Source organism: Rhea americana, unplaced genomic scaffold (genome assembly GCF_003343005.1).
Source record: "Rhea americana isolate MKP2758 unplaced genomic scaffold, rheAme1 scaffold_156, whole genome shotgun sequence".
NCBI classification, from domain to species: Eukaryota; Metazoa; Chordata; class Aves; order Rheiformes; family Rheidae; genus Rhea; species Rhea americana.
The window spans coordinates 1,000,548-1,028,058 of NW_028185661.1; positions in this window are offsets into that span (position 1 = coordinate 1,000,548).

Consider the following 27,511-nt stretch of genomic DNA (forward strand, 5'->3'; position numbering starts at 1 on the left):
AATGGATTACAGTGAGTACAGGATTCTTGTACTGTAAGCAGTATAAGGGAGGGGGGAAAGAGAACTGGAGCTACCTACCTTAGAGCAGACGTCTGTACAGTCACCAGGAGGGAGAGCCTGCCATGCTTACAGACACATCTGGTAGCGAATTTTTCTTATAAAGGAATACATTAGGCAATGACAGATCACTTGCTGAAAGCAACCTCCTAAGCAATGTTTGGCTTCTCAACATCTATATTTAGTTGAGGATTCCTGCTGAAGATAGTTACATTTACAGTCACTGGAGGCTGAAAATTAGGATTAAATGATTAATAGCTTTCTTTTATTATCTAGCTGGATGATTCATATGAAAGGCACTGACGCAGATTTGCATATAGTCTAGGTTTTACATAGGTAAATTTGATAAAGCTATAGTGAATATTGACTTTAAGGGAGGAGTTCAGCAAGCCTATTCTCCTCTTTTCTTCTTCCTACCAAATTCACATCCCCACCTTTCCACACACACGCTGCATTTTTCAGTCTCATTTCCCCTCCTCACTAAGCTTGTGTGAATACTTCTAAAATGTACACATCCAAACCAGGATCCTAGAAGCTCCAGTATCTGCTGTGTACCTATTAACCATTCACTTGACTATCTAATGTAACCAAGGGCAGAAGAAAGGGAAAAATGTGAATACTATTGGCAGAGACTGTCAATTATTCATTTTGAATAATTAATTCAATGAATTTGTTCAAATAAATTATTTGCATTTTTTCATTATGCCACAAGCTTCTAGCACCAGGCATGAAATATTAAAACATAGCAGAAAAGCTCCCATGTAAAGCTATAAAAAGTGTAACCATAGATAAGCACTTAAAGAGACCCTACAGCCTAGTAGTAGGGGGAAAAAAAAAAAAAAAAAAAAAAAAGTCATTTCCTCAGAAACACCAGAAGAAAAGTCTTCAGCTCACTCTCTCTTTGGTCAGCCAGAGCTTGCTGCCTTGGTGCTAAGGTTGAGGACAGCTCTGTTTTTATTATTTTGAGAGTTGATAAAATCATTAATTTTTCTTAAGTCCAGTGGGGGAAAAAAATCATATGCTTAATTGTTATTCATTTAAGAAGTTATTTCCATTCAGAATCAGGACTCTTGCCTGCAGATTTGACAACTGCGTCTCAAATACTAGCAGTATGTGATCACAGACTGCACATATCACAACCTAATCGTCTTCCTGCTATTCATTTCTTTCCTTGCGTGACCATTAGTCAAATGTAACAAAACTGAGGCTCAGAGTCAGGACCTCAGGTTTAGACCTGTCTGTTCTCACTCTGACCCTACTAAATATATACCCAGCGAGTTTTTAGCTACTTCTGCATATTAGATTGCAGGTAGTTGAAAAAGACTTAATGTGGCTAGGGCCATCACAGCACCAGAGTAGTGCTGATCCTGAAATAATATACCCTGAGAAGATTCAGAGATATTTGCTTGTGTGTGTTGCTGCAGTAAAATGTCCAAATGATTTTTGGATGGGTGTCACACTGCCAGGGCCCTACTGGCTCAGACATAAAATGAGATTCTGTCTGTCTACAATCTTCCATGCAGACATGCCCTTTGATTGACTTTTTCCTTGGGCTAACTTCAATGCAATTTCCTCTCTATCATAGGCTTCAGTGGGCTGGAGTCTTCAGGGTATCTGTTACCCTTTGTTCCTTGCTTCTGTAAAATCTGATTGTGATGCCAACTCTTCTAACATACTAGAGACTTGTCTATTTTATCAGTTTTAATACCAATATTAGCATTATTTAAGAAATAGTATAGTAATATTTTGCTTATGGCACTCTATGTGACATCTGTAGGCTCCATATGTATCCTAACTAAAGTACGCATGTACACACACATATCATTTGCGGTTTTTCTCCATAAAGCATAGCTCTTTTTGCATGTCATGCATCTTATCTTCGTTTCTCAGTCATCAATACAAAAAATTTCTCAGCTTCAGCAGATACGTAGATGTGGCRGGGGTTAATACAATGGAAGTTCTCTTCTAAGCAAGGATACCTCAAACACATGGGAAATACTTTCACAAACCAGCAGTCACAAAGGTGGAAGCAGTCTGTTTCTTTCATGATCATGCAACATAAAGAAGAAAAAAAAATAAAGAAAAGGAAACATCTATTACTGAATATTTTAACTAGAAGTTAATATGAGTTATTTTTAAATTCTGCTAAGTGCTGTCTGAAAACTGGTGCAATGTGATATGCTTTCTTATAGTATCTTTACTATTTAGATTTAGTCTAGACTAACTTATAAAAGCTATGCTTGAAAATCTCATAATGCTCAAACTAGTACTACAAACCTTAATGGTGAAAACTAATCTGTAACAGAGTAGAAATTTTACTTGTGTAACATGTTCAATTCTTTAGTTCAAATTGTTTCATATTCTTGGGATGTACAAGTCACATGAACTCCAAAATGTCCCATGAAAACAGGTAATAAAAGTAAAGTCACTCATTTCGTATGGCACCTGTACATACAACATTAGCACCTCTTTGACAAGTCAGATAGCCCGATGAAACAAATTATCTTATGTCTACTAAGGACATGAATAGATCCTGCCAGACATGAAAGTTCAAGAAGTCATATCCCTGCCAGTGACTTGAATGCCTTCATCCGTAGCCACACAGGAAAAGGTGATGACTCGTTGGGCTCCAGACTGTGTTGTACATGTACATGCAATTCTGAGTCTTGTTGGCTATAGCAAAACTTACATGCTGGTTTGCACTGTCTGTAGAAACCAAGCAATTGAAATGGGAAATGCTATATTTCCAGGTATCCTCCTGACTCAATATTGTAACACACGTATTGCCTATGTTTTCATCTCTGTCCYGTCACTACATATGTAAGTTTGGAATCCACCTTCATTACACATTTACTACCACAGACAATTCTTTGTAGCACTTCATTTTAAATGTTTTACAGTAGCACCCACGGTGAAATTTTCTGTGTTAGACATTAAAGCATTAGGAGAAACCTACTGGAGCTGCTGTTAAGTTTGAGGATTGAAGATATTTCTAGAAAACTGATGATTTATTGACAATTCTACATTGTTATTTTGGCTGAAGACTACTAGTCTCAGAGGTACTGTTACAAGCACATTAAGGAGCTATATCTGGATSCAAGAGTATAGCTGGAAAATAATTTTTGAAAATGGTACTAAAATTATATCAACTCTCACRCTTTGATCACAGTTTTCAAAACAACTCAGTTCCCATGCAAGGACCTTAATAAAGTGTTCACCAATTCTGAGTGCTTAGTCTCCTGTAATTGGCAAAGAGAGTACTTCTGAAACCTTCACACTTCATTTAGGCGCCATGGAAGCCGAGCACTTTGATAAATTTAGCTACTATTCAGGTGCTTAAATAGGAGTTGATAGGTGGTAAACCTTTTGGAAAAACTAGCTGTTAATATATCAGAGATAGACTATCCAACAACTCTTATCCTGTAATTTTCAGACTGCTATAATCATTTTTGCTCAAAATGCATAATAAACATTTTTACAGCTCATTTATTGCTCTATTACCTACTGAGAGGCTCAGAAAACAGTCATGGAAATACACGCGACAGCAGAAATCTGTTCCTTTCAGACTTGTATTTTTGGTTTATACCAGTTGAAAACATAAATGCAAACCATGACCACTTTTCACAGTGCTTGTAGACCTTGCAATCAGCACATGAGAACTGATGAGACAGCTACAGTCAAAGGGGCAGCTCTTTGCACTCAGGAAGATGCTTTTCCAGGATATCAAACATAACAAGGAAATGCTTGGATCAAACTCCCCTCATGAGCATGACAAACGAGTCTTACAGGCAATCTTTTCCAAATGGTTCCAGAGGAAGGATAAGTGGAAGGACAGTAGGATCAGTTCCTAAAATGAACAGATTGAGAGCTATAGAGTTGCTTATATTATCATAGCAATAATTAAAACTGAATGTTATATTTTTAAGAATTAATTAAGGTGAAGATCAGTCTAAAAGACAAAAGAAGACCAGCATAAAAGATACAAAAAGYGCATAACTTCTCTTTGTTTATAGGCCAAATAATATCAGGAGTCCTTCCTCAACTGTTGTTTGTGGGTTGGGAGCCTCAAAAATACTCGGATGCTATGGTACTACAGGTTAAGTCTATGTGTAAAGGAGTGGCAGCCACAAAAATCTCTTCAAAGTATTCCTTTTTGCCAAAGGGAAGGAATATACAAAGGAATACTGCAAAAAAAGGAAGGAGTTTTTTGGCAGAAATTTAGCACACCAATAGATATTGGAGTAACTAATGAGGTAGGTGGGTCCTTTCAGGACAATTTGATCACATTTCAGTTCCTCAGAAGTACTTAGCTGTATACTTAAACAATAGATTTATTCACTAGTAAAGCTCTGTCCTGCTCTCCCTGGCACCAAGACTGTCTTACACCACAGTTTGACTCCTGACAAACTGTGCTGATATATTTGTTTATGGGTCAAGATCATTGAACTTAATCTTGACTTTAAAACATCTTTCTTTCAAAAAAAAAAGGAAAAAAAAAGAAAAAAGAAAAAAGAAAGAAAAAAAAAAAGCAAGAAAGCAAATCAACCCACTTTTTTTTTCAGTCACATAAGAGGAAATGTAATTTTATAGAGTTGTCTCCAGTAGGGGAGAATGATTTTTTAAAGTAGTTTTGCCGCAGACAGAAACATGTTCTATAAATGTTTCCTAAGGGTGAAGTTACACACGATAACTAAATCAATCACTACCAAAAAGAGAGGTCAAGCTCCGTATCTCTTTTCATCTTCCTTTCCAGCCCATTTTTTTTCTTAGACAATTAAACTCCTTACTTCAGCAACCACACGATTTTGGAAGGGGAGTAAAAAGCAGGATTTACTTTTATATTTATTTTATATTATATTTTATATTATATTTTATATTATATTTTATATTATATTTTATATTATATTTTATATTATTATATTATATTATATTATATTCTTACATTATATTTCATAAGATAATTCCACTCATTAGTGAGCTTCAGAGACCACAGAATGAAAGAGGAACAGTAGACAGCTGAGAGCATAGGTGAAGACACCTGTCCTGCRTTTCATATAACTGCACCCTAAGTATCTCTGTGTATTTTACGTACCTGATTGCACCTCACGCCTTATATTAAATAAGATGCTTTGTTCTTACTTCTCTTTACATCCAGTTATAAACATCTCTATGCCCCACCACACCATGTTTCCCTTAGAGAATTTGGATGTCAGCAATGTCATTCTTCTGTATTCTCTTTTTTAGCAAGAAAAAAGGACTATAATCTGATCCTCTCATTATACCATTTGCTTTGATCAAAGAGATGAAAATATATCCTTCATTAAATGATCTCAGCCTGCGTTAATCACAGACATCTTTCTGACTCCTCCTCAAGGATACACTGCTTAAGTAATTAGTCATGCTAGAGAAGGGGAAAGGATGGTGCTTCGGTTGGAAATTATACTAATGTGTCAGACAAGTGAAGTTCTCAATTGATATAATCGTAAGGTGGGGCAGAATGAAGAGTTCTGACATTTGTGTTCAAAGAGGTTTCACACATTTTCTCTGCAAACACATGAGCACATCCACATGCTTTCAGGAGAGACAGGATCTGCAGATGGCTAAGTCTGAACCWTTGGTTACAGCTGAGGGGAAACAGGAATCAGAGAGAGTCTTATGCTTCTCGTTGGTGCGAGGTTACAACTGGCAAGGACCTATGGGCTGCCAGAGCACTTTCAAGAAGAGSAGGGAAAGAGAAAACATATTCCAAGGGTGTGGTTTCATCATTGGATTAACTAGTTATAAAACTGGGCTGCTGCCACAAATAATGTTCCCCCTCCCTTCTTGAGCTCCAGCATTTGTACAGCTGCCAAGTCAGATAATCTCTCTGACTCAGGTGAAAAACAAGGGATTTATTTATCTGCAGTCAGCTTGTGTGCCCCTTTGACTCACTGAAGAGCCGCACAAACCCAGTGTTGATKCAAGGGATGATTGTGAAAACCACCCTTAGGGAGGAAGATGGAGTCTTATAACGTCAGAAAGTTTCAATATTATTGTCCAATCCAAACAAATAATGCCATCTCYCCTCTCAGGAAAGTGCTGGTTTGCTTCAGTAATATAGCTCCAGCTAACTCATCACAGATACTTCAGCTTCTTTGTATCATTTTGAAAACTCTGTTCTGTGATTTTTTTAACAATGATTTCATAAAAAATATTTGGGGTTGTAAGGACTTTGCTGTTTTCCCATCAACAGTGCATATTTTAGAAATTCTAGACAATTCGGAACCGATACAGTCAGCAATCTGAGACACCTGTATAGACCCATGCCTTTCTTTACCATGCCCTGGATTCTACGGTGTATTCTACCATATTTGTCTCAGGTGGTGTCAGCCACTGCAATAGGCCACTGACGAATACTCCCAGCCTAGAGGAATTTTCAGCCTAGGAAGAGCTACCATGCATATTGCTATGCTCCAGGCCTTCACAGAGCCAGGAGAACATATCTGAAAAACATTGAGACTTCCCAATCTCTCAATGCCCATCTACTGTATCAATATGGAAATTCCTTAATGGTCAATTCAAATCAAAATTAACCTTAAAATTACATTAATTAACACCAGGAAATGGTCTGGCTTCTAGAAGCTTTAATTAATTATGGATACCAATGGATTCAATGAGCTATTATGGATGTCAATGACTGGCCCAATTAAAGAATACCTTACATGTTTTCCTTTTTTTTCCCCTCCTTCTCCCCTCTTTGGCCGTGCTCTTCATTCTGTTCTGCAACAAGGATCTGTAGAAAACAGTTCTGATCCAGGAATTTACCAGTAGTTAAATGCACCTGCTTAGACAGTAACTTACTTATGCAGGAAAAAAGGCATAAATCGGTCCTAATGCCACAGTGATTCAGGGTAATGATAGAGAAAGTAGAACTGGAACAGATTTCCCAATTAACTAAGAGTCATGGAAGCTGATGACTCAAGGCCACCTTCACTGCAAGCAAGCAAGCAAACTCAGAGGAGATCTCTTAAAAGCTCTTTTTTGGTGTTATATCATTATCTTTACGGACTTAGTAATTGTCTTGCTCTACGTAATATGTTGCTAGCTTTGTAAATTTGTTCCTTACAGCAAATAATTTACTTTTCTCTCCCATATCTTTAGTCAACAAGATACTTCTGCTTCCTTATGTCTAACTGAGACTATGGAGAAGTTTAAAGTCTGGCTTGACATTTTGGGTTAAGATGGGTCAAGGATTATTTTTCATTGTTCTTGTGACTTGGAAAACCAATAAGATGAGACCTAAAAACTGCATTCACAACTCAGTTCTGTTGATAATATATTTATCTGAAGTTTTTCTCATTTCTGAACTCCTTTTCACTGTTAGTGTCTTAAATTTTGAGGTACCTAAAACAGTAGTGAGTACTACAAGTCCTACTGGGGTAGGACCATCCCTTCTGGTGTTTCTGACTTGYCTTTATCTTGACCTTAGTATAGAATAGAAAATCAAACTGATCAGGGAGGGACTTGTGGTGCTTTCTTGACCACTATGTCCTAGGCCTTCTATTGATCTTCTGTTTTCCCCTCTAAGTGTGCCTCAGTGTATTTTCCCCCAATTCCAACTAATTTTCAACCTAAAAAGACTGCAGGGGCTTTATTTTTTAATATGAGAATGAATTTTAAAAAGTAGATTTTGTTTGTCACTATAGAAACAGGCAGTTCTTTAACAGAGGCTGTGAAGCAGTTATTATTTCATAGTTGATTAGTTGTGAAATATTTGAAAAAGAGGAACAAGAAGCTCCAGTACAGCTCAGGAATATCCTGTCTTGTTCCATTCATTAGCACAGAATCATGGCAAAAAGCTGGCATCTCAAGGCAGTATTATCCTTCCAAGTGCATAGCTGCAGAACAACAGTATGCAAATAATAATGGAAAAATAAGTTGGTTTTAATTAGCACAACATGGACTGCAAATATCATTAATGAACTATGTTCAATTTGCTAATTCAAACTTCCAGCATGACAGGAATTTACTTCAGACTCTTAATTGCATTTCCAAGTATCTACTRGCAGGCCAAGAGAAAAAGAAGAGTTTGTCCCTGTTTCTACTGCAGAACAGGTCAGAACGAGATCAGTGGACGGTAGGTTTGTTCTGGCCACCCAGTTCACCCCTTCCACCACAACGTAGTGAAGGCACATGCAGAAGAATTTACTTTCCTCAGCGTATAGGTTTCTAAGGATGACATACTGGTATCAGGTAATTGATATAGACAAAACCCTGAATGACCACACAAAGTAGAGATATTTGAGCTAGTTCCAGATGACTTGGCATGCATAGTTCTTTGGCACAGAGGAGTGTCATGAAGAGGCTGGCCCCAAAACAGTATAGCTGTACCACTGTGGTGCTGTAGCTGGGCTAAGTAGCATGGCTGCTAATTTTTCTCAGCGTAGAAGCCCTTAGAAACTGTTAGACTTTTGAAAGAGAAGAAAAGTAGATGACATTTGTGTAGTACAATATAATTCTCTGAAGAACCTTAAGCTATAACAGGAATAAGTAATTTTGAGTATACCAAAATGAATAGCCTATTGATTTGTTTYGCATGGTTAGCAGTGAACTGACTGGGGACTTTTTGCCTCAGGTGCTCCAGGGCAAAGTCACAACCGCTCTTCCACTCAAATATTCTCTCATACCTAAGAAAAGGCAAGATCACCCTTTTCCTTTGTAGGAGAAAATYTAGAGATTGTTTTTCTCCTCTACCCAGCAGTCTATTTTCTCAATATTTGGAAGCATTCTGTCAATTTTTTTCAAGTCAGCCAGCAATTCAAATGGATTTATTTTGTTTGTTTTACTGTTTTTTTTTTGGGGGGGAGGGGAGAAGACAATGAAGACAGACAGACATACGCATATGGAAAATTTCTGCACAAGTTTCATTTTCTAGAAAAATACACCCTATACTGTGAATGTTCATGATAGTTCTAAGGTGGTAAACGTGACATCAGTATCTCTAAGTGACTGAGAAGCCTGCAAGTTATATCTTAAGACATATCTGAAATGGCTAGTTCTTATACTGAGGTCAAAGAGATCGGTACACACAAATGAGCATTAACGGATGATAGTATGAGCTCAGTTTGAGATGTTCGAAGATATTGGACCAGAATACTGGAGAAAGATTGTTACAGACTAGTATTCACATGAGAAACAATAGGAATTGGTTCTCTACAAGTTTGTTGTCAGAGAAAATGGGAGAAGATTTCCTAGACCTTTTTCATAGGTGGGGCTGGCGAGTTTTGCAGATAGCCTAGACTTCATCCCACCTACGAATCTCAAAGACATGAGAAAGTGTACAGAACTATTTACCATCTGGCAAAGGTCCTTTCCACCAGTCACTTCAGTCTAAACTGAAATCTGCTGTAAGTTATTGCAAGTTTCTTTTTCCCCTCCTCTTAGCCACACTCTTCGAAGTGTGCGTGGGTGGTATGAGAGAGAGGGAAAGAGGAGATTTAGAAAAAAAATCACAGTTCCTTATTGTATAGAGAAATTTGCTCTCCACAAAGCACAGCTGCAAAGTATAAATGCAGCCAAGACAAATAATTGAGAATCTTCTAGCACAGAAGGGCTTCCAAGGCAGAACGGTAAAGGCAGTGGCCAAAGCTCTGCATCATTATGTTGTCTCTGCAGCCTTGAGCATACTAATAATCACTAAATAAAATACATTATTTAAATTGTATTGTTAACAAATTGGTATTTGTCACAGGATCTCCTTGAAGATGTTAGAACTAGTGACAGACTAAATCTATACCAAGAGGACTGCAATAAAAGAGAAAAATGCACCATTCTGATTAGTGCAGAACCCACGGCTGTGCCAACCTGATGTGCATAAGGCCTCTGGAAACAATTGTAAAGCATGTAATTACCATGATTATCAAGTCACCTATCTAGTATTCCTGAAAATGGATCCCATACCCACAAAGGAATTTTAGCATTTATATTTAAGATTAGTTTATGTGACGGGTTACATCATGATACTTTTGCCTCACTCTACAGTTAGTTAAACTTGTCAAGAACATTCTTTATTTTCCCACTGTATACCCTAAATTGAACTAAGGCAGTGTATCATTTATTACTAATGATGAGTAATAAGCTAAAGCTTATTTTCCCACATGAATTACCTCTTTTATGTGGTAATGAAGCAAAACTTTAATTTTGTCACTGTCATAACCTAAGATTTCAATAACAACAACAACAAAAGCACAGAAGAAACTTGCCTATTTAATCAATCTGATCTTTTAATGCCTAGGCTGGCATATTTGGCTCTAACACATAACCCTGAAATAAGAAGCAAATCTATCATGTAGATTTAGAATAYCCCAGTCTGACGACATAGTAAAAAGCTCAAATTCTGAGATGTTTCTTTTTCTTTTTGTATTGTCTGAAAGTCTTTAACATATATCCTAAAACCTAATGTCATAAACGATTTTTAAGAGCAACAAATCTGTTTAAGTACTATATGAATGGCTTTTCAACACAGACAAATTTGAGGATCACTAGTAAAAATATTAGAATGCAAAGCAAAAACTGCAAAGCTGTTTAGGTGCTAGCCCCAGTATAAGCATTTAAAAGCCAGTATCGATGAGAGTTTAGGGGCCTTTATACATTTCAGGAATTTGGTGTTGATGTGGAGAAGGCTCCAGATACAACTTTTCCCACTCTTCCGGGGAAGAAAGACTTCCTGTAAATAAAGGAAAACTGAAACAGAGGAAGAAAGGAAGCATTGTGACTAAGATCATGATGAGGAAAGGGAGTGCATTTTCCTTCAACCAAGCAGACAGAAAAGAAAGAGTAACCTCATTGTCACATGAAGGCATCAGAAGTGTGGAAACAGTGAGGAGGAAAGTATTGAATTTAGTTTACTAGAGGTGATGTGGATTTCATATGGTTGGATTTATTTATAGGATTATAGGTACCTACAAGGGTTAACTCCATCCTACATAATGAGCAAGCTGTTAATGAGACAGGGAAAGTTCAATGAACGGAACTTCCTCACCAACCACATCACAGGAACTGATATTTTTTATGTTCTATCTCAGAGTGACAAGTTATTCAGCCAGTAACCTCCAGAATCTGGATAAATTCCTTTTGCTGCAGAGAATAGACATTCAAAAAGCATAAGACYGATCTAGTCAACTCTCTACCAGTACAATGTATTAATTACTTCAGCAATTTATCCAGTAAAACTTTAAGAGAAAGACAGAACTTCCTCATGTTTCTCTCAGGAGGGAAATCTGATTTCACAGTCTGATATGCTGTCCACTCAACAGTGTGGCTTTCCAAAATTTTGCTTGTCATTTTTATTTTAGTTCAGGCCCATTCTTCATTGCTATAAAGCCCTTCTTATGTTAAACAATTTATATTCTGTTAAGGTGCTTGCAGCCTGTAAATATTCATAATCTCCTGTTATATTCCTTGTTGATTATCATTTAAGCATGCTAAAAATATTATTTAGCCCTTTTAAACTTTCCCTTTATATCATTCCCTCTAGTTTTTAATTCCATTTTAGCCTTTTAACTGTTCAGACTCCTTCCAGTCTTTATCTCTCACCCAGCATAGAGCCAGAACCAAGTGTACTGTTTTAGGTGTGTGTTTGGAAGAGTCATTTATCAAAGATCTATTCACTCTTTGATCTGGTTGAAATGTTTTTTATGAGGAAAGGATGGTACAGTGGTTCAAATGCTAGCTTGGGGCTCAGAAGATTTGAGCTCATTTATTTGAAATACCAGAGATATCCCCTGCGATCTTAAGCAAATACTTCAAGGGTAGCTCCAACAAAAGCCTTATGGAGGACTTAGGCTATGCATTGCTGCGCAGTGCAGAGGCCTCTGTGCTGCTCATGGGCTACRTGTGCCTTCCCACAGCAGAGCGCAGAATTATGAATTTGGGTCCTGGCAAAGCACAGTAATATTGTATTCATGCTAATTAACTATGTTTCTTGTCAAGGCTAATTAGCACAGCCACAGCACTGCGCTGAGTTGGCCATTTGCTAGGTTGGTTCTGCTCCAGAAGGTCTGGGGCCACACTGAATGAGCAAATTACGCCTGTGTTTTAGAGCCTCTGCAGTCTCACACTTATCTGTGTAAGTCTAAAGGCTCAGTGTTCACAAGGTTTCAGTAATTAAGATGGGAATCAGATCTCTAAGATGCAAGAGTACTGATACGGTTAAGCACCAACTCTGGGRTCTCTACAAGTTACTGCTGTGAATAACAAAAACATGACCTGTCTGAAAGGTAGTTGCTACAGGATTTAAGCATCTAATAAATTCCACTCTCGGACTTTGGTCCTCTATTCTCCGGATACTGAGAGAATAAGCATCTTACCACCATCAATGCACTGCCAGAGGGCAGGATGTTTTTCAAGAGAAAACGCTAAGCATAAGGTATTCTGGAATCCTGTTCCTCTCTAGGAACTTCAAGAAACACTATCCCAGTCTTCTTAGAATCCACAGTCCTGATGCTTCCTCTTTCTGTAAGTATATACAACAATTATGTTAAAGAAATGTTCTTTCATAATAACAGCCAGATGGTTAGAGCACTTAGGAAAAGAGAGACACACAGAGGGACTTTAACAACATTCAACTTTAAACATTTAAGTATGACTAAGATAGGAGCCAGTCACCTTAACCTTGCTATATAATTATTGTAAAAAGACAAGCTCCTCCAAAGGATTATTCAGAGCAGGAATTTAACTTTGAGAGACAAGTAAATTATATGGCTAAAGTTAGGAAGATTGAATAACCCTGAGTAACCTTGAATAGCGGATGCAGTTCTCCTCATCTTAAAGAATTCCCAGCCAACATTCTCACAAACATTTTATACAGGCCCAAAATGTCCTCAACTCCCTTAAATAAGCACTCTTAAGTTCAGTCATAGGTGGAGGAGAACTGATAGGATTAATAAAACTATGTGACATGAAAGCAGTTCAGAGTCCTAGATTTGGACTCATATTGGAAAGTAGAAATTACGACAATATGGTGCATAACCACCAGTTGAGAGCTGAAATCATCTCTTGTGTAACAAAGTTCTGAGCTCTCTTTGGAGACAGAGAGTTCTCATAATCAGCTGCAAACGATCTGAGTAATGGCCTGCTGTTATCAAAGATGGACAGATATGTTAATGACTTTGAAGGTTGTTCCATCAGCTATGATGATAAAAGCATTAAGACTGATATTGGGCTCGCTGGAATATGACCTTTGCCTTCTGGATATTTACAAACATTTTGAATGATCTCAACAAATGATTGAGATTATTTTGCAAGTCTTCAGGGTGCAAGAGGTTCAGAATGATAGCTATAGTGACATTGGATATGAATGGACATAATCTGTTAAAGTTAAAAAAAATAGCAACCATCAGTTTTTCAGTGAATRTACACTTTTGGCACAGTCTCAGAGGGGTAAGACCATCTTTGCTGAGAGYAGAAAGGAGATACAGAACAGCTATAATGATACAGTCAAGTTGGACTACAGCTGTGACAAGAAGTCATCCGAAACGTATCTATACCTTGATCTGTCTTGCAAAAGTGACATTATAGAATGCACCAGGACAGTTCAATCTGTTGAGAATTTTCCAGAGACCTAATTGACTGGCAGATTCAAATCCCTTAGCTAAATCAATAGAGACAGAGAAAATATTTCAGCATTGTACTTTAAACTTTTTCTTGATTTTTCTTGGCGGTAATGATTGGAAAGGAGTACCTTTCAGGATCAATTTTGTCCATAAAATTAGTATTTAGATGACCAAGGCTTCAGAGTGGTGGATTTTTGTTTTTGTTTTTTTTCTTGGAAATGCAGGACAATGATGTAAAGACTGGTGCCTTTCCTCTTGCACAGGAGGAGCATTGTACTGGAGACATCTATAAGCTTAGAGCAGTTCTCCCCTTTTTCCTAGATTTTGGTCAATAATTAAAGCAGAATCAGTACTTTTCTTCTAGATTTAAGTGCTGGAGCAAGTGAATATATCAGCACCAAAGGCTGTATCCCTCTGGAGCCATCTCAGACCGTAGTGTATTTAATCTGTGGAGATTATAGAGACAGATAGTCAACAAAACATGACTCAAAACGGAATGCCTCCAGCAGGTGCATACGGCCACAGAAGAGCATATGAGACATGGCTATGGTGGATCCCCTTGCACTCCTCCTGGAAAACCTGCATGCACGATTAGCTCTCTGAAATGCCTGTACACCAACACACGCAGCATGGAGAAGAAACAGGAGGAACCGGAGATCTGTGCGCAGTTGCAGGGTCATGATCTCATTGCGGTTACAGAGACATGGTGGGAGAGCTTGCATGATGGGATTGCTGTCATGGATGGCTATGTGCTTTTTAAGAAAGACAGACCAGGAAGGCGAAGGTGGTGGAGCTGCTCTCTTATGTGCGAGAGCAACTGGAATGTATCAAACTCTTCCTAGGGATGGATGAAGAGCAAGTCGAGAGCTTATGGGTAAGGATTAAAAGGCAGGCTAACATGGGTGACACTGCTGTGGGTGTCTACGACAGGCCACCTGACCAGGAAGAAGTYGATGAGGCCTTCTACAGACAGCTAGAAGTAGCCTCACAATCATAGGCCCTGCTTCTCATGGGGGACTTCAGCCACCCTGATGTCTGCTGGAAGGAAAACACAGCTAAGCAGAAACAGTCCAGGAGACCCCTACAGAACATCAATGATAACTTTTTGACACAGGTGGTGTGTCAAAAAGCCAATGGTGAGAGGCAGCTGCTGGACCTTGTACTAACCAACAAAGAAGGACTGGTTGGAGATGTGAAGGTTTGCATCACATATCAAAAGACTTTGAAGTCTTTGAGCCAGACTGACAACGCGGTTAAATTAAAAAGGGTTTTCTAGGAGGTGAAGAAGGAGCTCATCAAGATCTCAAGGACTTTAAAGCCAATATTAAGGGTAACACTTCTTAGATCAGCACTGTTGTATTTACAGCTGTAAAAGATGGATCTTTCTTAGAGATTCTTGATTAAAGAGGCTAAGCAATTATAAACATAGCTGACTTTTAAGAATTAAAAACTAAAAGAACATTTAAAATCACTTTTTATGTTAATTTTCATGATAATAAAGACTGTTTGTTTCTGAAATCCAATTCATTTCATGTATTGGATTCTTTGTATTCATGCCCAAACTCTTTCTTTGTTCTCTCAGTCCTCTGCTCCTTTTGGCTGATAAATTTGAATTCCCTCCTGCAATTCTGGCAAAGATTAGCTTTTAGTACTAGTCAAAACACTCATCTAGGAAGTGCTTTCTACACTGAGATTGCCAGACCTTGGTTTATTATTGCCTGTGAAAATGTTCCCAGCATTAAATTAGTAAAGCCAAGAAAAGAGACAGGGTAGGAAGTAAAGCTGATGCCTTGCATTAATTCATTTCAGGTTAAGTGAGTATCACTTTTAATATAGTATAATACAGAAAGCTCTTTACTGACTCTAAGTATTGTCTTCTTGTACCTTGGTTTCCCAGCTGTAAGAGGGAAATAATTTTAGCTTCAAATAATTGTCTTAAAAACATTTCTAAACAGAGATATCAATCATACAGTTGAATGTTTTGAAGATTTTGAGATGCCCACATATTATGGCATGAGGGTTGATTAAGATCCTTCAGGAAACAGTTAAGTCTAAAACTCCACAACCTTCTGTACTGCTTTCTCTCTAACCTGAGATAATTTGCTTTCCCTCAGATGTTTTCAGTATTGCTCCTTTGCATTTTTCTCTCATTTTATTTTTATTTATATTATATATGTCTGAAAATATACAAACAGACCTATTATTTTCTCTCTTTGATAAGATGTAATTTCTCAAACTGATTTTTCTCCTTCTACCTTATATTTCATGTTATCCCATCCCTCTACTTTATTTATATCTCTGAAATGGCTCAGCTGAAAAGCATTTGTGAGTTTCATTAACATGTCATTAATCCCTTTTCCAGATCATTAACAAAGATGTGAACTACTATAGGACTTAACATTGATTCCTCTCCATACTACTATTTTCTTCCTCCCAGCTCAATACAATGCCATTTGCCACCAACATTCATTAGCAGATCTTCAGCCACCTTTGTTAATCCACATTTTTTTACATGGCTATATATAATTAAGTTTAGAGAAAGGATATTTTGTTTTTTTCTTCCTTATGCAATATCAAATATGTGACTAAAATAAAAGCCCACTTGACTTGTTCCATTTGCTCTATCTAGTAAGATTTGTTCCCCTAATCATACAAAAGAGGGCTACAGTAGAAACAGAGTAACTTTTTATAACTAAAAAATAACTATTATTTCAATATTTGTTTTTGATATAAGACTACATTGCTTTTTGTTGTAAACTTTACCTTTTAAAACTTATAACAATTAGGGCAATTTTGCTATGATAAAAAATAATCATTAGAATAAATCTTCAGTAGATGTTGATCCATGTCTTGATTTTGAATCTAGGCTTAGAATCTGTTCTGTAAGATGTAACATCTAACTAACATCTGTGTTAGTTAACATTTACCTGATATACTCAAAAAGGAGTGAACAAGGGAAATGTTATTGCCTACCTTCTATCCCAGATCAGATAGGTCATCCTTATATTCCAGTGTGGGAGAATTGCATGTCCAAATTTAATGCTTAAACACCAACTTAAACACCAAAAAAATACAATTAAATCACCGACTATTTTGAAAATAAATTTAGACCTGCTGGATTTTAAGAAAAAGATAAATAGTATTAAAATTGTTTTACTGTCTTCTATTAATAGTGCTCTTCATATTTCAGATAATCTTTAGTATCATATAGTGACACTGGCTGATTTATRCAGCCCCGATAGCTGAGCTAACTATCCCGCCTCTGGCAGAGCATTATAATTAAAATACATGAAGCCTTTGATGAAGTCTCACCAAACAACATTTCTATTATTTATAGGACTAATCATTTTGTACCAAACTGTTTTATATGATTTTGTTACCTACTCAAATAAATCTGTCAGCTCCTGGTAAACCTTAGTTTATCCGACATTTAAATGAAAAACACAAGAGAGGGATTATTATTTATATGTTGGTTTGTGGACATGTGCWTATGTATGCATATAGTTGGTAAAGTATCTAAAATAAACTGCACCAATTACAGTGCAGTTTGCACTGTAGATGTTTCCTCACGGCAGGAGGTGCAGCCACGCAGAAGAGCTGGTTACGGTTTCCCTCTCCCAGCCAATTGGCTGCAGCTGGTGACTTGATTACAGTGTAAAGTTATCCTCAGGAGATGGAAATGCTGGGTAAAAGCAAAAGCAGCTCCTTAATCTAGCAGTGGAAGGCTGGAAGTTGAAGCCAGACAAATTTGATTTGAAATCAAAGCATGTGTGTAAACAGTGATGGGGATCAGTTACTGTAACAGAGTACTAAGGGYAAGGATGCATAGTCCAAATCCTGGTCTGCTAGTACACAATAGTGATGGATGTCCATCTAGAAAACTGGGCACCCAGAAGTAAATGAGTGAAACTGAAGATGGACAATGTACTGGGGTTGAAGCAAGATGATCTGATGGCTCCTTCTGACAGGAATATATGTCAAATAATTTGCTAAAACTCAGCATTGTAGATTTCATTAGCAGTGCTGACTGAAAGATCTCTGAGTAATTTAAAATAGTCATTTGYAAATGTTACACCAATTATATTTCCAGTAGAATGTCAGTCTACTTCTGCATGGGTATACAAGMTATTCTTCTGGAAAAAAATCCACTTTAAAAGGCAATCCCACCTCCTTGCTGTGTCATACTATACCCGCCAGTGCCTCTCTTTTCATAAAGATGTCTAGACATCTGCTAATGCTCTTTGCTTTGATGACAACGTGTTCCATATGTGTCTCGTTTCAAAGAAATTATACTGCCTGAAACTCTGGCATTTGTTCAGTTTTCTGTCTTTCAGGTTGTGTATATTCTTATTTTGAACCTTAATACCCACCACTTCTTGCTCCTGACCATTTGATATTCAAATGATTAGTTGTGCATGCACACTGCCCRTGTTAATTCAGTTTTTCCCTGCTCCTCTCTCACACCTATTTCAGCTAGAATAGACTTTAGCTAGYTATTTTTTACGAGAGCCCCCGTTCTCTGTACCACCTTTCTTTCCCTCCTGTGTTCTTCCTTTATCTCCCGTTGCCCCAACTCCTTTTCTTTTAGTGGCCTCTGCGCCCTCGTCACAATTTTTGCTCTGCTCCGCAGTCTGCAGCGCCGCAGGTGCCGCGCCGAGGCGGCCGTGCTGGGGGGAGCCGCGCGGCCGCCGCCGCTGCTCCCCCGCGCTGAGCAGCAGGCGCTGCCGCCGGGCGAGCTGCCTAGGCACCGCGCTGAGCAGGCCTGATCCTCTTGCCGCTTGCACTTATTTTACTCTCCTGCCCTGATGTCTGTGAAAGAGCAATTGAGGCCAACAARGAAAAGAAGCCAGCCCATGCAGCCCTCGGTTTGCTAGGATACATTAGGGCATTTTAAAAACCAGCATATTATTGCTGAGTACCTCTTTGCTTTGATCTGCAGCTTTTTCAGCTGGCTGTATTTAAAACAGCAGGGGTTACTAAACGTCAGCTCTCTGTTCGCCCCCTGCCCCCCCCCACAAACGAAGCAAAATTGTCTACTGAGTTTATTTGTAAGTCAACCATTTTACAGAGGAATCTGTGTTTATGCAGTGACAGCAAAGATGCAAAGTGAGCAACTGTTCCAGGAAGACTTCCGCGGAAGCTTCTTAGCTTTGTTTGATGCCCTGGAGAGGTTTCTGACGCTAATGTGACTCCAGCTCTCTGAGTTATGCTTCCCTTCACAATATTGCCAAGGGTTAATTAAAAAAGAAATGACCAGTAGTTCTTTGACCTGGTTGTAGATCTGCATTATGATTGTGTTTGCCAAGTCATTCTGAATTTAAAAAGAGAGAAAGAGGGATAAATCCTCCTGTGTTTTAAAAAGCACACTGTAATTTTATACATTATGTATCATGCCCTGAAAGCGTCTTGAAAAGAAATAAAGAGAAAAAGACAGGCAAAAAAAAAAAAAAAAAAATCATACTTAGAAAGAGAGCCACATGGCCTACCAAATTTGGATTATCAGTTCCTCAGTAACCTCGTGTCTTAGATGATCCTGTGTTCATGGATGAATTTTCCTTGATTTTGCAAGAATGATTAAGGTCTGTCAGGTATATTAATACCAAACTAGGAATGCTAATGCCAGTTTATCTTACTATTGTTTCTAACTGCCTTGGCATAATTCATTGCAGATCACTGGCACTCACAGGTCTGCAGTTTTGGTTCCTATTGTTCTCCTTCTTTCTAAAAACTTTTTGACTGTTCTTTCTCAGTCTTCTACACCAAACCAACTGGTCGTAGTCATAGAGCTTCCAGCTATTTTCTCTCAGAGTGCAGAGGGTTGTGTTGTAGCTTAATTTTTTGTAAGGGCAAAAAGAAAGCGAAGTGACTGAATGCCATTCCTTTTACTGGAGACATGTTATTGTCCAAGTGAAAAGCTTTGCAGTCTTTCTGAAAAATACTCAGACTGAAACCACAGGATTTGTGCCTGGGAACTTGCTCTGCAGCTGCATCTCCTCTGCCTTAGTAAACTCTGTAGAAAGTACTTCTAAACAGTTGACTGTCATTGAAATTCCTGACTTGTCAAGAAGTAAGAGAAAATGGTTTTGAGAAAGCAGGTAGTCATCTGTAAAAACAGAGTAATCACAACGAGCAGTAGTTAGTAAAATCAAATTCCACTCTGCACTATCTGTCCTCACATATTTATTATATTGCRATTGTTGGCTGTTTCCCATGTAATACTGTCACTGGTCCACCATTAACAACACAGAGTTTAAATCTAGTGGTATTAAGTCCAACTGGTCAGGTCACTGATAGAGAATTGACTATAGGAATCCTCCTTTCAAATGGTATAACCCTTCTTTCAAAGGTGTTTTACCTTCTGTTTATGTCTACAAGCTTTGCGTTGTTTCTTTCCACAGAAGGTATTTGACCTGTGTATCAGGAGACTTTTAGTCAAAAGAGAAAAAACCCAACCAAATCAAATGCTATTTTTTTGCCCAGAAACCATATTTTCTCAGAGGGGATGAGGCTTCCTCTAAATCTCAGTATTACTCTGCCTTGCTTTTTTGTGCAGTGGTAAGTTGCTGTTAGTCAAGCTTTTGTGAAACTCTGGCAGTGATTCCTGCAGAATACAGTAGTGACACCACGTTATGTCCTGAGATTCTCTGAGTCACGGTAGGTTCAGGAAAYAACAATATAAATAGATTTCTTCAAATAGCAACTTTATATCATCATCATGTGTTTCCAGCAGGGGTTAAATACTTCCTCATTCCAGTGGTGATATCACTTTTCCAGACCCTCTCTAAAACTAAATATAGTCATAGAAATTGTCCCTGCATGTATAAACTAAAGCRATTGAGTCATTTAAGACCTTGGTGAATCAGTGAGAATATGCTCTCTTATATGTCACTGATAATAATATAGGATGACTTAATTATAATTAATCAACAAAAAGGAAGATACAGTCTTGTGGTTAAAGTGTAAGCTTGGGGTCAGTAATTCCGTTACACATAGACTAGCCTTGCACAGATGACTGTGTCTGTCTTTTGATACTTAGGCTTGCATACTGCTGCCCTTCACTGGAGCTTCTGAGTACTTTCTACAAGGAGGAAGTTGCAATCCCTAGGCAGCTTCATGACATTTCTGGTAACTTCTTCACAAGTGAGTTCTTTATAAGCTAGAGCTCCACTGGCAGTAGGGTTCTCCTTTAAAGAGAGTAGTATGTTAGAAGAAGAATCCATTGGGTTTGATGTTAATGAGTACACACACTTCTTACTCATTTTGTCATTCAAAACACCCAGAAAAACAGCACTGCAGAGCTCCATGGTGGCCCCTCAAAATTCAGAATCATCCAAAATCGGTGGCTACTCCTGAAAGTGTTGATTTTAACATTACAATTTCCCATTCATTAGAAATAGGCATGGTGTAGCAGCAAGGGGTATTCAAGATAGAATTAGTAAGATATGATCAAGTCTTTGGACCTTGTACAGAAGTCAGTAGCATTCATTAGGTCAAAAGAACTAATAAGGGGGTCATCTCAATAATGACTTTTCCTAACAACTATCCTTCCATCCATTATAAGTGCACATTCCCTTACCTTAACTGCTCCATCCTTACTAACCATTTTGGAGTTGTGCTAGCTCTCAAAAGAGCTAGCTGTTTTTATAGTTCAAACCAATCTTAGAGGCCAAACAGTAACCACTATGTGGACATCACTTTAAAATGTAAGGATGGTTCTCTTCCAAGCTTTGGATGTAGAAATACAGAGAGAAAACCACTGTTTAGGCCTGTACTTTGCTAGATGGCTAAAGGAGCTGATAATACAGAGATGGCAGAACTCCACAATGCTGTGAGCAGTGCCATAACCTGGGGACATTTGCCTTGTACCACATTTGACTTTCTAACAGCCCCCCCTCCAACACCACCACCACCATGTCTACTGTCACGTGGAAGGCTGTGAAAGCTATTTTTCAGCTATAAAAGGAGGAGAGGGTAAGAAGGAACTTCCAATCCTGACCCAGAATCAACAGACTGAACTGATTAGTGTGTTGATTTACCTACTGATACCCAGAATACCTTTCTGCTCTGCTGCATTTTGATAGAAATACTGGTGTTTGAGCTGTAAGTAGAAAAAGGTGTATTAGGTGAACAGAGAGCAAATTTGTTTGTCATATGCTTCACAGATAAGAATGTTGAGACCTGACTTGATATCCAGCTTTCACAGATTTCTAAATAGTAATTAACTACATGATTTTTGGCTGATATTTTAAAATAATAACTGCCTTTGAAAAAAATGCCTAGAAGAAGTCTGAAGCTTCAAGAAGAAAACTATTAAAAAAAAAAAAAAAAAAAAACTCTCTCAATTCACCTGTAAGCCTACCACTCAGTCTGCTTTTATTTCTTCTGTCAGATCCCTTTTTCCTATTTTTTTTTTCTGTGTAGTGGAATTCTGGTGATTTTCTTTCACACTTTCAGTCTTTACTGTCGAGAAAATAGTGGGAGGAGAGCGTGGTGGTACTGGCCCAGCAAACTGCTGTGSAATTCAGAAGTATCTGTGCTGAAGCAGGCTTTCTGGTAATGCTGTGAAGCATTAAAGGAATGCAAAACTGTACCTACGCTCACTAGCTTAGCTGGTTTCACACCTCAAACCAACTTCTCTAATGGGCTTTCAAAGTGCCATGATTCAAAGAGAGAGGAAAGGGAACTGGAGTGGCTGCAGCCCACAATTGTGTCGGTTGACGTAGCTGGCTGCATCTGCGGCTCTCCTGGGGAAGTACGTGCGGCTCACGTGAGCGCTGGTGCAAATGGGCCCTATCACTACCTGGGGCCTCAGAGGAAGTAATTTTTCCATCCGCTGCTATTTACAGTTCCCCCAGGCAGCAATTCCCAAATGAAGGCAGAGGCCCAAATGAGTTGTGGCTGAGAGGAATGGAGTTGGGAGTCTATCAGGAGTTCAGCAGCATACACTAATGTTTGGGATAGCGAGGCTGACAGAGGTATGTCAGCAGAAGCATCTAATCAGAATTTGGGAAAACCACTGCCCTTTTCTATACCAGAGAGTTACACTCTTTTAATTAGATATTTCTTCCAGAAATGTAAGTCTCCAGCATTAGAGGCCACTTCTGAAGTTTTGCACTTTAGCACACACAGTTAAGGGCAAACCTTTGTGGGAAAAGGAGCTGTCAGGTGACACTAAAGTCTCTACAGCACAAAATGAATACATCCTGCAGTTACAATTCACAGTTCTGTAAATTGCTTTCAGTATGCATCATTACTGTAATTCATTTGGATCTTTCAAACACATATTTAGTAAAGCATAATTTGATTTATAGGGGCATTTCTGATCTTTGATTTTTTCACAGACAGCAGGAGTGCATTCACCAATTTCTGAAATGCTGGCTTTTCAGAACTGAAAGGTGCCACTTGTCGAATGGCACAAAGAAATGTTATCCTGTAGTTAAGCCAAGGAGGAGAGTAGCACACTGGCTGTCATTATGGGGAAATTCATGGGTAGGTAAATGATAATTTTCCAAACAAAAATTTGTCACAGTAAACTAAGTTATTATTCCTTTTGAACAAAAAGACTACAGAGTTTTTATCAAGCATAGTGCTTTGATCTCTCAGAGATCCATCAGGGAACGAGGTGGGAAAAAGAAAACACTGCAGTGTCTTTGCTGCAGTTCCTGCTTTTCACTTCCTGATACTCTTACTAGTATCTGTGTGTCATCTAGGTGTTGGAATGAAAATGTCCTCTTCAGGTTGTCCTGTCTCTAGTAGTAATTGCTCTCTGTACTTCATTCTCTGTACATGTTACTGTGTGAAGAATCAGCTTATCACTTCTTTAGGTGTAGAGAGCCTTGAAAATAAACAACAAAAACTTCTGGGAGCAGAAAACATAAATGAGCTTCTTGAGACTTGCAGGAAATACTTTGCTGTAGTCATTAAACAAAGGAGTTCATTTTAGTGTAAATTAGGCATCAATATGTTCAGCTTGAAGAGCCATGCTCTCTCTCACAATGAAGAAATTTTTATTCTGTTTCCTTTTGAGTGACCAGCCCTCTGACCCAGGTAACACAGYAAGTGACTGGAGGGGCTTACTGATCTGAGGGTTACATCGATGTCTACAGTTCTAGTTGTGTCTAGAAGAGTATTGGAGCTGGGGGTGGGAGTGAGGGGGTTGGCATTAATTTCTTCCATTGTGTTAAGGCAGATGATGCTGCACTCGGATCCTTCACGTTTCAGTGTGCTGAATTCTTCTCTGGTGCATACTTTCTCTGTTTCCAGGACATCACTCTTAAATAAACATAGGGAACTTGAATTTGTCGGACTGTCATATTTGGCCCTGTTTCTTTTGATGTTTGTTTGTTCTTTGGAAGCATTTTCTATAGTGCAAAGACTAGGAGGATGTAGAAGCATATGATGTAGCCAGCTGCCGGTTATGGTCTCTTTTGTAAGGCATTTTAGCCTTGAGTAGCATTCATTCTTTTGCTTTTCCTAGTTGTAAGGCACAGGGGCATTTGCTGCGGACCAGACCAGATCAAATTCAGAGGGTCAGTGATCTAAACAATTTTGTTATTTATGTTTCTATAGCATCTGTGTGTTCTTTTCAAGGCCAAAACAACTGTATTTGAAGTATGTAAAATATATATATTTCTTTTTCTGAGAACTTATGATCTGACTAGGCACAAAGACAGGCCAGGAAGAAGTTGTAAATTAAACAAAATCAATTAAGTCTTAGTGCAGAAACACATATTCTGATGCTGGGAGAATGAAATAGGAAACTTTCCAGGTATTCCASTGGCATAGTTTATCATTACCATATTTTTGGGGGGCATTGCATTAGGAAGATTATGCAAAACAAGCTAGAACTAAATTATCTATCACCTCATATCCTTTCAAACAATACATGCTAAATTGTCAGGAGATACTTTCTGACTGCATTTTCAACTAAAGTGCCTCAGTGTGAACCTTGCATGTTTTCAGCAAGAGAGGTTTCTACAAGCAAGCCACGGAACAAAACAGCTAAAGAGTCCCTTTCTCCATGCAGCTTTTGTGGAAAATGTTTTGTTTAAACAAAAGCAACCAAGCCAGTAGTGTCTGGAAGGATGTAGACTTCCTGCTGAGATGTAAATCACTTTTGACTCTGTCTGGAAGATAYATTCTGGGAGCAGAAATGAGCGGCTTGAGGAGCTGTGAGATGGGTAGAGTGGGTGGTGACAATCATCACATGGTATGAGTGGATGGCAAGCCATTTTATACCCTGACAGTGCTCTGAAGGGAAGGAGAAAGGTCTCACTCTGTTATTAAAGGGCATGAGTGCCCTGGAATGGAGTCAATTTGAAAAAAAAAAAAGTTAAAAGCATTACCCTTGGCTGGTGCTTTTGGGTTTCCAACTATTATATTTGCACTGTGTTAGAACATGGGAAGTCAGCGTGAACTCTATGTACTCCACAAACGCAGAACAAGAAAACAACTCCTTCCTCAGACAGCTCACCATGTTATTTGTCACACTTTTCTGCTCTTAAGATGCCTCTCCTGCCAGAAAATCCAGCAGAAGCTTCTGTGAGATAGGCTGATGATGCATACAGTGGGCCTCAGATGCAGAAACTGAGCACGTGGGAGAAAAAAAAAGATAAAAGAAAACTTTTTTCACTTTTTTCTCATCTTTTTTCACTTTTTTCCCCCCAACTATTGCACAGAATGTTTCAAGTATCAGTGATAATTACAGTAGCGGGTCACCACTTCTTCAGACAGGACTGTAACTTTTCATCTGACAGAATTTTTTAAAACCTGACATTTTGAAACAACCGTGCCCAGGACCCCTGTTAGAGGAAACCTGTGAAGACAGGATTCCATAGGTAAGCCTAGCGCACGCAATGCTGCAGCTCTGAATAGGGTGTGATTGTACTGCATGACTGGTGGATGGATCTGTTCTAGCTATAATCTAATTTAGTACAGACAATAACATCAATAAAGACACAGCAGCATTGACTTCATTTGGCACAGGGTAACCGTAGATATACCCAGGCACCTAGTAGATTTGTCCCTCTGCTGATAGCCTTGCTGAAGCCTGTTGTGACTTCCTCAGCTAGCTAGTTCAAAGCCTGGGTGGAGGTGGCTGCATGAGGTTGGTTAGGCTTTTGAATGCTGTGTCGGCACACTGTAAGGACGGTGCCTGCCCAGAAGAATGAATGGTGGTAGAGAGAGGCTACAACAGTAATAATTGGAGAGACTATGGTAAATCTTTTCACTACTCTACCTCATTTACTAGGTAGGTTAAAACTAACTTAGGAACGATGATGTTTGCTGCAAACAGACCTCCCATGGATATATGGTGGAAACTCTGACATTCATGTGCCTAAAACAAAGTAAAAAAGCTTCTAATGTAAACAAGCCACGTTCCCTCTCTTCATCTTATTCTCCTGTAATAGTGGGCTAATTTTATTACTGATAATACAAAGATACAATCGTCTCTGATTCTTCGATGCAAATCAGTAGTAATTCCATGGAAGTCATTTGTATTTCCCTGGTGTCCAAGCAGCTCGAGCATGTAAGGGACTAAATATAAAAAGTGCTGTGTATCTGTAACTTAATCTTGGAGAGAATGGCCTCATTCTTTTTGTCTTTGCTTGGGACACCAGTGAGGGTACAGTTCTGTGAACAAGGAGAGAGTAAATGAGAGGGATTTGACGTTGGTTTGGGTACTGAAAGTTCTAAACTTCTTGAAATATCAGTCCCATTGTATGAATCATGCTGGCTTTGCAAGTGGATTTGAAGGTCACAGAGTGTTTTAGCTATGTGGCAAGTTTCTAACCTAATGAACCTTCCTAACTTCAGCCAAGAACTCCAAATTGACTTGGAGAATGTTCCTAAATTACAGACCAAGGCTACTGATTAAATAATCTCTATCTTCCTAAACTGTAAGATGTTTGTTTATTAATTCTTCTGAGACACATGAAAACAAGTATGGCCCAGTAAACCACTGAGGTTTAAGATGGTCCAAAATAGGATGAATCAGAGTTTCCAAGTTATGTAGGTCACACTTTTCACAGATGACTCAGAAGTCAGTCTTGTCTTTTGTTGAGGCTTGAGATCTTACTGGATTTGACAATGAAGTTCTTCAGTGCTAACAAATTGGCTTCACATGAACAGTCATATGTTCAAATTACACATGGAACAGAAGTTTTAAAATCTATTTAATATGTAGACAGAAAGCAAGAGGTCACATTCAGAGATGATTTTAGTAAAATTTAAGTTGAAGGTTGCTTGACTCAGTGTCTTTTGCAATCAGTTAGACTCCCACTGATCTATTTCTGTGCCCCTAATATTGTGTAAAGAGAAGGGACAGCATGATGATATAATTTATATGCTAAAAGATTAGATGCAGGTCAAAGACAGCTAAAATTAAAATAGAGAGCCACATTTAATTCTTGTTCCAGTCACTGATGTCAGAGTCATCACTCGACAGCCATTAAACATAGAACAGTTCCTTTATAGGATGGAAAATGTTAGATTTATATATTGCGTTTACGAAGGCTGTGCATGTCAGATAATTGTTACACATAGAGAAACAATGGTGAAGGAGTCGGCAAGGGACGTGCTTCTCCACATCATCTGACATCTGTCGAAGTCCCTTCTCAGTGTATTTCTGCTCTTACTGTTCAGAGTGTGTGACTTGCAGACGTGGCAGGCATGCTTGTAATTACTATTTCCAGTGTCATCCTGGTGCAGTTTGCTACACTATGGAGAACATGTGTTCCAGCAAAGCCGAGCTGTCATGTGGACTGCTCAAGGGCAGCACTGAACTTTCATCAGGCTGTTCCATTATAAGCCTGTCTTCGTGCTGAATAATAGAAACAAGCCTTTGCGAAAAAGAGGGGCAG